The sequence below is a fragment of the Amblyomma americanum genome, chromosome 1 (assembly GCF_052857255.1).
Source record: "Amblyomma americanum isolate KBUSLIRL-KWMA chromosome 1, ASM5285725v1, whole genome shotgun sequence".
In the NCBI taxonomy this organism is placed as follows: Eukaryota; Metazoa; Arthropoda; class Arachnida; order Ixodida; family Ixodidae; genus Amblyomma; species Amblyomma americanum.
In genome coordinates, this window is record NC_135497.1 from 495,256,599 (window position 1) to 495,267,452 (window position 10,854).

At 44.3% G+C, this 10,854-nt stretch overlaps 1 pseudogene across 1 annotated transcript in view; it reads left to right on the forward strand.

The window, feature by feature from the left end:
* LOC144116103 (nose resistant to fluoxetine protein 6-like) overlaps positions 1 to 10,395 on the forward strand; it is a 197,951-nt pseudogene extending 187,556 nt beyond the window's left edge. Inside the window, exons 14-15 of the transcript XR_013311731.1 lie at positions 4,731 to 5,069; positions 10,032 to 10,395. The product of XR_013311731.1 is annotated as a nose resistant to fluoxetine protein 6-like (transcript). The remainder of the gene's footprint in view (positions 1 to 4,730; positions 5,070 to 10,031) is intronic.
* The last annotated feature ends 459 nt before the right edge of the window (positions 10,396 to 10,854 follow it).

Here is a 10,854-nt window from a genome sequence, read left to right on the forward strand (position 1 = left end):
GCCGCCCAATGATCCTCCACAACCTGACGATGTCCACTGCCTGCTAAATGTGAAACGAACACATCCTTCCTTGGGACCGAAACGAAAGCTTATAGAGTGCAATGTCTCGTTCGGATCGATTCCGCACAGCCGCTCTCAGATACACAGAGAGTAGCCGTAAGTGTTGAGTGCTAGGTCGTAGGATGTTTACAAAGAGGCGCAAAGTCGTTCGATGCAAAAAGTAGCCAGAGCCTCTGGTGATGTATATTTGTTTTACGTGCTTTATAGTTTTACTTGCTTTACAGTGCTGTTATCTATGGCAAAAAAGTTGGTTTTGTTAATGTAATATAAAACAGAAAAACTTGAAAAAACGTATCCCTAGTTATTAACACAATATGCAGTATATTTACTCTTTGTCCAATCATCAAGCTCCCACTAAGTGATGACATATCCGTTGCTAAAAACCGCCATTGTTTGGTGACATCGTCAGCGCCACGAATTTGTTTTTGCGAGCTAATTAAAATATGAAAACCGTAGTATACGGTGTGACCGATGCTAATAGCATCACTATAACTCATTCTATGCAACCAATAGTCAAAACAATGCAATGAAAATGTGTTTCGGGGCCCCTTTAACAGTGGTTAGTCCAGCATTTTTTCTAAGTTCTGAAACTGAGTGCATTCTAGAATAAGCATTATAAATGAACCTATGGGCTTTGTTCTGAACACGTTCAATTTCAAAATAATCTGCTCAGTGTATGGCTCCTAAATGGGGCTTGTGTAAGTAAGTAGTGGCAGGACTGTCATTTTATATGCAAACAACTTCACATTTGGGGTGCATCAGTAAGCTTCTTCCGTAGAGTCCAATGCTTTGTGATCGCCTTATCACAAACTTGATCTACTTGCGATGACCAATTTAGATCATGTCTGAGACACAAGCCGAAGTACCGGAACTCAGGGACAACATTTAGAATGACATCATGAATTTTGTACGAAAACACAGTGGGTTGTTTTACGCGTCATATGCATACAAATGGTCTTTTCTGCGTTCATGTCCATTTGCCATCGTTTTCACCAGGTACTGATTATATACAGATAGTCATGCAGTCTTTTCTGATCATCACAATATTTTATATTACAATAAATGATAGTATCGTCTGCATAATTTTAATCGTTATCTCTGGCGAAAAGCCGGTGCTCATATCGCTAACATAAAAAGAAAAAAGGAAATGATCTATTACAGAGCCTTGTGGAACACCTGGTAGTACCTTTTTATCTGAACTGGCAATGTTACCAAGAGAAACAATCTGCTGTCTATGTGTTAGGTATGCCTCAATCAATTTTATTACAATATCATTCTTCAATAAGTTGTTAAGTTTCAATAGTAGCTTTTGGTGGGATATTCTAACAAACGCTCTCCTAAAATCGATAAAGATGATATCTATTTGCCCTCTTTCATCAATACATTTGGCGATGTCGTGCACAACTTCACTTACTATGGTAATAGGGGAATATCCGCGTCGAAAACCATGCTGGTGACTTTTCAGAACACCATTTACTTCAGAAATTTCATTAGGTGTTTAGTTAAAATGTGTTCAAATGTTTTGAAAGGCGCACTCCTCAAATATATTGGTCGGTAATTTGCTACATCATGTTTTGCTCCTTGCTTATGTATTGGTATTACTTTGCCATACTTCCAGTCTCCAGGGACACCGCCAGATAGAAGATACTTATTCAATATTTCTACAAGATAGTCAGAACACCATTCTGCATACCTTTTTAGGAAGGTATTTATAATTTCATCTTGTCGTACGCATTTTTTCGTGTCCAGATTAAGAAGGTTAAGAACTCCGTCCTGGCTAATTTTTATATCCGCTAAACAGTATATCGGGTGATTCTTCTAAATGCAGTGTTGTACCGTCATCCCAGGTAAATACGGACTCGAAATATTTGTTAAAAAGGCATGCCATTTCACTACTATCACTAACTGTGCAAGTAGCGGTTTTTAAGAATGGAATGGGGGATGTCTGTTTTGACAGGTACCGTCAGAATTTTCCCGGAGATGTTTTAATAAACGTAGTCAAGGATTCACTCATAAATGGCTGTATTGCTCTCGCAATCTCTGCTTTAAATGGCTGGGAAAGGTTTTTAATCCTTTCTTCTGTTGCGTTTGAGGTTGGATTTGTGCGTTTTGTTCTCATACATTTCAACTGGCGCTTCATGTGAATAATACTCCGTGATATCCACGCGTTTCTCTTGCAAACTTTCTTGATGCGCATAGGAATAAAGAATTTTATGCACTTGTGAATTACTTTTTTAAACCGTTCCCAAGCTTGATTTACAGATGTTGATTCAAGAGTTACAAAATTACTGAAACCGTCGAAGCCTTGTTCTAGACAATCTAGTATCCCAACATCGTCTGTTCTAGAAAAATCAAGAACTAGCGCAGGTTTTGTGGGGTGCGGTTTCTGGCACCTAATGGACAGCCGGACGATTACCATCGCATGGTCGGAAAGACCACTCATGACTTCACAGCTTGAATGATATTGTGTTGCCGACTGACTGACTCAGAACGACTAGATCTAGTAGGGATTTTCTGGACTCAGCAATTCGTGTACGCATGCTGACAAGCTGAAACATATTTAGGGAAAATACTGGATCTAAAAAGGCACGGGATGTTGCCACATCAACCGTACCCTCCTTGTAATTTATCCAGTTTATATGGTCAGATTGAAATCCCCAGCCATTATAATTTTCTTTGTTGTGTTAGCAAACAGCGGTAATAATCATTTAGTGACTGTATATAATCTTCAGTAGTGCCTGGAGGTCTATACACCGTAGGGACTGTGAAGGAGATATTATCAATTTTCATACAGCTCAAGCCGCACTCAAGGTCTGGTGGTGACGGTATTTCTACGCAGATAATACTAGATTTGTAAACAATGACAACACCTCCACCTCTGGTTCCACAGTCTTAACGGAAAGCTGTGTGATTAGGCGGGAGAAGTTCTGTGCTATCCATAAACTCGTTCAGCCACGTTTCAGTTACAATGACTGTCTGATTCATGCTGAAGAAGGATGCTTTCGAAATGTGAAACCTTATTCACTAAACTTCGCGCATTAAAATTTATAACGGTTAGCAAGTCAGGAAGACGAGTCCCCGTGCTCCGGAGTGTTATTGTTTGAGCTGTGGCGAGCGGCCTGATAAGCCACACGCGTCGCAGCATCATCGTCCCAGTAGTACGCCTTATCATTGACATATAACTTGTCGTGCAGTGCACCAGACGCACACGTGCTCCATTAAACTTCTCGTTTTTGGAACGTTCCCAGATATATTTTCTGGTTTATGGTTTAGGGGGGTTTAACGTCCCAAAGCAACTCAGGGTATGAGGGACGCCGTAATTAAGGGCTCCGGAAATTCCGACCCCCTGGGGTTCTGTAACGTGCACTGACATCGCACAGTACATGGGCCTCTAGCATTTCACTTCCATCGAAATTCCACCTCCGCGGCCCGGATCGAACCCGCGTCTTTCGGGTCAGCAGCCGAGCGCCATAACCACGGAGCCACCACGGCGGCTTAGATATTTTCTGCGATGAACCACATCCCTTGAAAAATATTCAACGACAGAAATGCCGTGTTTTTAAGCTTTTCGCAGTTTTGCAGAATTGCAATCTTTTATTTGAAGTCGTATAATCGAAAAATCACCGGCCGGTGCTATGCTCCTTTTTTTCCTATGCGATGCATTCGCTCTATACTGGTAGGGCTGACACCAACCACAGTGAATAGCTTTTCATTTACAGCGTTTAACAGATCATCAGGGGTTTCGTCTTCTTCGGGCAGTCCAAATACGATCAAGTTATTACGCCGCTGGCGATTTTCCAAATTGTCAACCCTTTTGAAAAGCTGAGTGATATCTTTTGTTAAGTCGTTGGCTATTTCTTGTGTCTCGGTTACAGTGGAAAGTGCAGATTCAAGTTTATTTAGATGGTCCTCGAGGTTTTTTATATCAGTGCCATTTTCTTTAACGTCCTTTTGTACTGCTCATCGGTTGTAATGCCTTACCGAATTGTTTTGTCATAATGTTTCGTTTTCTTTCTGAGGTGTGTTCTTTTCTGCGTGTTCACTTCTCGCGTGTGTGTCTTTTTTCTATGCTTACCTGAAGACCCTCCTGCTTGGGCCAAAAGACTGCCCTAGAGTATATCAAAATAAAAAAAAATGTACAGGGCTTTTCCTGTAACTACCACATTTAATGTATAGTCTGTTTCAGGCTGCTTTCACGGTATTTTGGTCACCTTTCTGTTGTGCTGTTTTCTTTTTGCATGCACTGTGTACTGGTGCATTGCAGTTTGTTCGACACCTGCGACACACTTAGGATATGTTCGAAGTGTTGCAGTGCTTTGTCATTCATATGCGTATGAATGGCGTATTTGGGCAATGCTGCTTAACTTCTGTTTATTTTGTCATCTGATAAAGTAGGCTGTTTTTATTTGGCTGGTGTGCCAATGACTGAAGCAATTTATACGTAAGATGCGCACGACTGTCGTGCATTTGTAATGCAGAGTGTAGCACAAAGTGAATGGGGTCAGGGGTCTGGTCAGGCTCTATTAGCCTTTAGCCTCTGTAAAAAATGCCCTGAAATGAAGTGACTCGTTCGCTCCATCATTGCGATAAGAGTGCACTCGAAAGGGGGCCGATGAACCAAGTTGGTGGTGAGCCCCGGCGCCAGTGCTCACAAGTGCCTGTCCTTTCAGTGGGCCGCATTCGCTGGGTGGATTCTGTCCCTGGTGACCGTGGTGGCCATCACCCACATTCCCTGGTTCTGGAACAAGGAGGGTCGCCACATGAGGCCCGGCGGCACCGAGTACGCCATCTACGATGCCTTTCACCGGGTCCTATTCTCGGCGGCCGTTGCCTATATGGCGCTCGCCTGCGCCTGGGGAAGTGGAGGAGTCATCAGAGTATTTCTCACCTGGTCTGGCTGGCTTCCCATCAGCAGGCTGTGCTTCGCCATCTATATCCTGCACCCGTTCCTCATCTTCTACTTCAACGGAACGACCCGTGGCGTGATCTTCTACACAGTCAAGTTGGCGGTAAGGCCCATGCATGTTCCTCCTCGAGCAGTACAATGACACGGTAAATTTTGATGGCTACTAATTACCGCAAAAAGGAATGCAACACCACTTTCACGCAACTGCCCGAACAGATATGTCACTGTTCTCTCGTATCATTTAGCACGGCCGAGGTAGTTCTTCGCTAAGTGGCACGGCTATGGAAATATGCAAGTTTTGTGATATCGAATGAAACCTTAACTTATCCTTGAAATCGGATGATGCGTTACTTCATTCTGCTTTCAACCGAAATTCGCTATTTGGTTAATAAGGACAAAGTACTAAATAAAATTAAAGGACGCTCACCATGCCATGCAAAAAAGCCAACACCACTTGCAAGAAAGTCCGTACAGCACCAATAAATAGCGCACTTGCCGCGCTTGCTTTCTTCTGCGTAGACTCGGGGACAAAACTCTGTGGACCACGTGTTCCTCAAACCGCCAACCCTACACCCTGCCTTTTTTTCTTTGCAGAGGCTCTCTCACAGTATCAACCTTGGGGTCTAGAACGGAAGAGCTGCCATTTTTTATTTTCGAAACGAGTCGGTACCATCGCCCGACCCACTACGCATAGCAGTTGACCGCTTTGCCCGAAAGAAAGCGCAGACGAAAGCCACTGGAGGCCGATAAACACCGTTGTGGCGGGAGAACACAAAATTCGCTCTACCGATAAAGTATGCTACGCAGAGGCGAGCTGGGGTCAAGATGAAACTGGAAGAAACAAAATGGACGTCGACTTCCGTCGAAAAACCAGAAAGTTCCCATGTATTTCCTAAGGACGTTTGGTACGTTGAGCGAAATTCCCGTCATCTCCAGAAAGACGCGGCTGAAGCACGGCTCGTGGATGACGTTAGCACCCCTCCTGTAGCAGTAGTCCATCACAAGGCAATGATAGATCGGGAAAGGCAAGTCGACTTTCGCGGTGAATGGTTGCAGGTTTGGAGGCGCTCCTCCTCCTCCCTGCACTGCTATGCGCTACCCTATGAGTTTGACAACAAAGCAGACTGCCCTCAAGATGAGAGTGGCTGGACCCCTGCAGGGGAACAATGTTCTTTCCACAAGCACCCCAAAACAACTCAGTGACACACTAAGTGACAAGTATAAATGCTCTCCCATTTGCGCATCCGCAGAACTGCTTAGGTGCCCCTGCCCCTTTTTTTAGCTGTGTCTGTGTGGTGGCTCAATAACAGCTCCATCTGTATTGGCTGCGGATGGCATCACGTATGGGTAATTCCATGCCAGGAGTCCTTTACGTTGCGCTCGGCCAACTCCAATTTGTTCAAAAAAGTAATAAATATTTACCCCAATGTTCGTTATCTGAACCTCAAATACTTTTGCCGAACAAATTTATACGGGAGGCGAGCAGTTTGAACACTTCAAAAATGCATGAAACAAGGCACCTCTAAAAATTGATCAATTATTTTTCCAAGGTGGCTAACTGTCAATAAGGGTAATGGACTGGAATCCAAGAGAAAGCAAATGTAGCACGGTGTGTTAGAGAGTTAGGTGGGCGAATGAAATAAAAAAGTTTGCGGGGATAAAGTGGCCACAGCTGGCACAGAACAGGGTTAATGGAGAGGCTTTTGTCCTGCGTGGGCATAATCAGGCTGATGACGAATGATGAAGCCTTTTGGTAGTCGTAGTAGGACTGATGCAAGATGGAAAGAAAATAAGATAAAGGCGGTATTAAGGCAATTACCAACAGTACATGAGGAAACAGAATACAAGCAAACCATCCAACGTCATTGAGGCAAAGAGAACAATTACAATGAAAGTACGCTGCACACTAGACGCACTATCGCGACACATGCGAAGAAACAAAGAACAAAGCACGTGGATAATGTCACGACGGTCAGCACCGAAATGGCGTGTGGAAAGAATGAAAGCGAATAAGTGCTGCATTTAAGCATCAAAACGGTCCTGTCATGCTTGTTTCTGGTGTGGCGCGTTGTGTTGCATTGTGTCGTGGAGGTAACTATGCGACTTAAGTTTTGTTTTATTGTGTATGATATTGAGTGGCCTTTTTTGCCTGCGCGCTTTGCGACGTGATTCTACGATGGAAAGTCCAGATCGGCTGTCAGAATCCGTTTCCGAAACCAGTCTTCTGTAAGTGTCATAAACAAGCCGGACTGCATTCCAGCAGGCTCTTGCGAGGGTATTTGTTTCAGTGTGCATGTGTGTATAAAAGAAACAAATTTTAGAAAACAGTCCACAAATAATATTTACATTTGCACGACTACAGCTTCAAATTTTATTGCGATTACAAATTCTTGTTGAGTAGAAATGTTTTTTTTAAGTTAAGTAAGATGTAAAATCATACCATATTGTATTTTAAAAAATGGCATCTTCTCACGGAAATTAGGAAATAGCCATTTTGCATCCGATGATGCCTATTACCTACTAAAAATGCTACAGCTGATTAAACTGAATGCCTCGAAGTAAGAGAAAGGACTGAAGTTGCAGAAGAGGCATTTTGAACTATAAAAAGCAGTTTATATTGCCCTCAGGGGGTACAAGTAAAAATAAAAGTCATAGCCAGTTTAATAGACGAGATTATTAGGCCGCTGCTGTGGTGCAGTGGTTATGGCTCTCGGCTGCTGACCCTAAAGACGCGGGTTCGATCCCGGCCGCGGCGCTCGCATTTCTATGGAGGCGAAATGATAGAGGCTCATCTACTGTGCGATGTCAGTAGACGTTAAAAACCGCGCGTGGTCGAAATTTCCGGAGCCTTTCGCTGCGGCGTTCCTCGTAGCCTGAGTTGCCTTGGGACGTTACACCTGCATAAACCTTTTGGCTTCGAAATTTTTATCAAGGTGATTTTTGATCAAAGTGAGAACAAAATTTTGAAGGGGAGCTTTGCCGCTGTAAGCTGCGCCACCTCTTAGCGCCTCTCCAGCATAGATCACGCACCGCCGACTCTATGGCCGAACGAAATTCACATGATTTCTCGTTACTGAGTGTAGTTACCACTGGATGCAGGCGTCCGAACATTGTGTAGTGTACCTGTTGCTCATGGAAAAAGATATCGCCGCTTTTCTCACCTCAAGAATATATTTGTTATCGGCAAAAATATTTTCGCTTGCATTAATAACGTTCAGGAAACTTTTCTTTTAAACTAATTTTCTACAAATGGAACATGATAGAACACAAAACCCTGGACGTTTGGCATGGAATAACCTTTATCGCAGACCACGGCGCGCACATTCTCGATTCCGACCGTCTATGCTGAGAACGCCGTTGGCAGCTCACCTCTAGAGCGCGCAGGCTGAGTTCATTCAAAACGCGTTAGGCAACGCTATAATACGGTGGCGAACAAGTGCAATCTTGCGTATCAATCGCGAGTGAGAACAGTCTGTGGGGAAAAAAAAACTCCATCCCAGAGGTAGTGGGTCGTAGCTTTGTGCTATGTCAGGTAATGTGTCCAAGACATCAAGACTGCGACACGTCTCCTCAAACAGCAACAGCCGTAGCATCGCCGCTTGGCGTTTGTTTTGAGTATTTTTGTACGTTTCATGTGCATACGTATACACGTGTGAGTACTGTCTGCCGATCTATTGTGGGAGCTTATTTAGTTCTACAGAAATGCTGGCATCAGCGGGTGTTCTGTATGCACCGCGTGATAAGTGCTAGCGTAAGTTATGTACCTCGTCTGGTTTTTTTAGTCTTGACGGTCTTGCTGAATCGTACACTGCACCCATATTCAAAGAAGGAACGCACGACAGAGCGGTGTACAATCGAGACATATTAACTGGCGCCAAAAAAAGACCCGGACAGTACAGGTACGACAGGACACATGCCAGTCGAACCTATATTGTCCTTGTCCTCTTTTTGCGCTAGTTCATATGGCTAGTTCCGGCAACAAACTAGCCCCAATTAAGGGTCTTAGATGTGCATAACGCATGCTCTATCTGATCCGCACTCTTTCTGTGAAAGTACTTTAAGCATATTCAGAGATCGGCAGGCTTTCTATGAGGTAAGGATGCGAGTTTTTCTCGAAAGTCATGTTGAAGTGTCTGTGTTCGTTTTTTGCTGGTATTGCAGTGTCATTGAGATATAGGATAGGATTAGTTTGTAAGTCTCGTTTAAGATACAGCAGAACAGTCACTTGTGGAAAATTCGAAACCACTTCTATCTGTCCAATGTTGCTACTTTATTTACTGTCAGCTGTCAGAAAGCAAGCGCAGCAGAGGTGGCTGAATATTTGGTGGCCGGACGAGATTAAGAAGTGTGCAGGCATAGGCTGGGTGCAGCTGGCAAAGGACATGGTTAATTGGAGAGGCATGGAAGACGCCTTTACTCTGCAGTGGGTGCCGTCAGGCTGATGATGATGCAGATGATGATGATGATGATGATGTATTTATCTCTCGAGCATTGATACGCAGAGGATGTGCACGCAATTTGGCGATCGTCAACGTAGACTGAATTCATAATGAACTTTTTGTCGCTATTTTTACTATGAAGACTGCAGTACTAAAATGCACCCCGGAGACACATCGTTTACTTGCCCGAAGTTCCTTTAAAGGGTGGCATTGAGAGGTACTTGAAAAAACTTGGCGCCTTGAAAATATTTCATTAAAGATAAAATTAAATTATTAGGCATAAATGGGCTGTGTGACTGGAAGAGCGTTACATCAGGTAGTAGTTCTGTGCATTCATGCAGATCAATAAGATGGAGCAGCGTCGTTCCCTTCCACATACTTTTTAAGTGCTACAGTGCGCCGCTGACTGCACAAACTTGCGCTCAGCTCTCCTATACCTCCTCAAGTTGCAGCAAACTGTGCGCGTAGTGCCACAGGGAGGTAACAAGGGCTGACAGGCGGCTGAAATCAGTGGAAGCGCCCTTCCAAGCTTAACCAGAGCCACTGATCACTGACCGAATCTGTTCCGCAGCTGGCACCTATTTATTGCTTCATTTTCCTTGATCCGTTCTTCTTCTTTCTTGCAGATGGAAGAACTCCTCTGGAACATAATGGCATGTATCATAGTCAGCGTACCAGTGCACCTCCTTCTAGAAGCGCCGTTCGTTCGGCTCGGCGAGCAATGTGCTCAGAGAGAAGAGGTGGACTCCGTTTGCGAGTCGATGGACTCCATGGACATGGCTCTGCAGGAAAAGGGTGCCGCCACCAAGTACAACTGACGTCCGCATTTGGCAAAGACGTGTGCTCTGCTGCTTTCAGTTGCAGTGAAATACTCAAACGGTAGCGTTGCCGTAAGCTTGAGTTCTTGTGTGAAATAAAGAAGCACCGAGGGCGGCTTATTGTATTGGTACTGATGAACAATAAAACAAGCTGCCTGTTTTTAGAAGCGAATATCGCGAGTCGAATCGGCAAGCTTTAGGTGATAATTACTGTGCTCGGTATGGATCATTTCTTGTGTTTGTTTCAACACATCATTCTGGCATCGTGCAGGATGTTGACGTCCTCGGAAAAGTGCGTTGTAACGTCCAGATAGGGTGCTAAGGTCTCGAATTAGGCTAAACTTGAAGACGGAACGGAAGAGAGGCGGAAGCGCGTCAATGAGCGCTAAGAGCGAAAGTACCCGCTTGACAAAATTAGTCCTGTGAAAGCGGTAGCAGCCGTTGGCACCTTGAGTAGTGCTAAAATAGCAACTGCGACCGCGTGCGTGCCGTGTGCAGACTTCACGGACAAAATGCCTAGTCCTTGGCCTGAAAAGGACTAACTGAAGGACGAACGGAGAATTTGCTCCCCCTGATTCGCCGTCACTCCCAAAACAAACAGAGCGGCGCCCGTCAAAACAGGATATTCTTC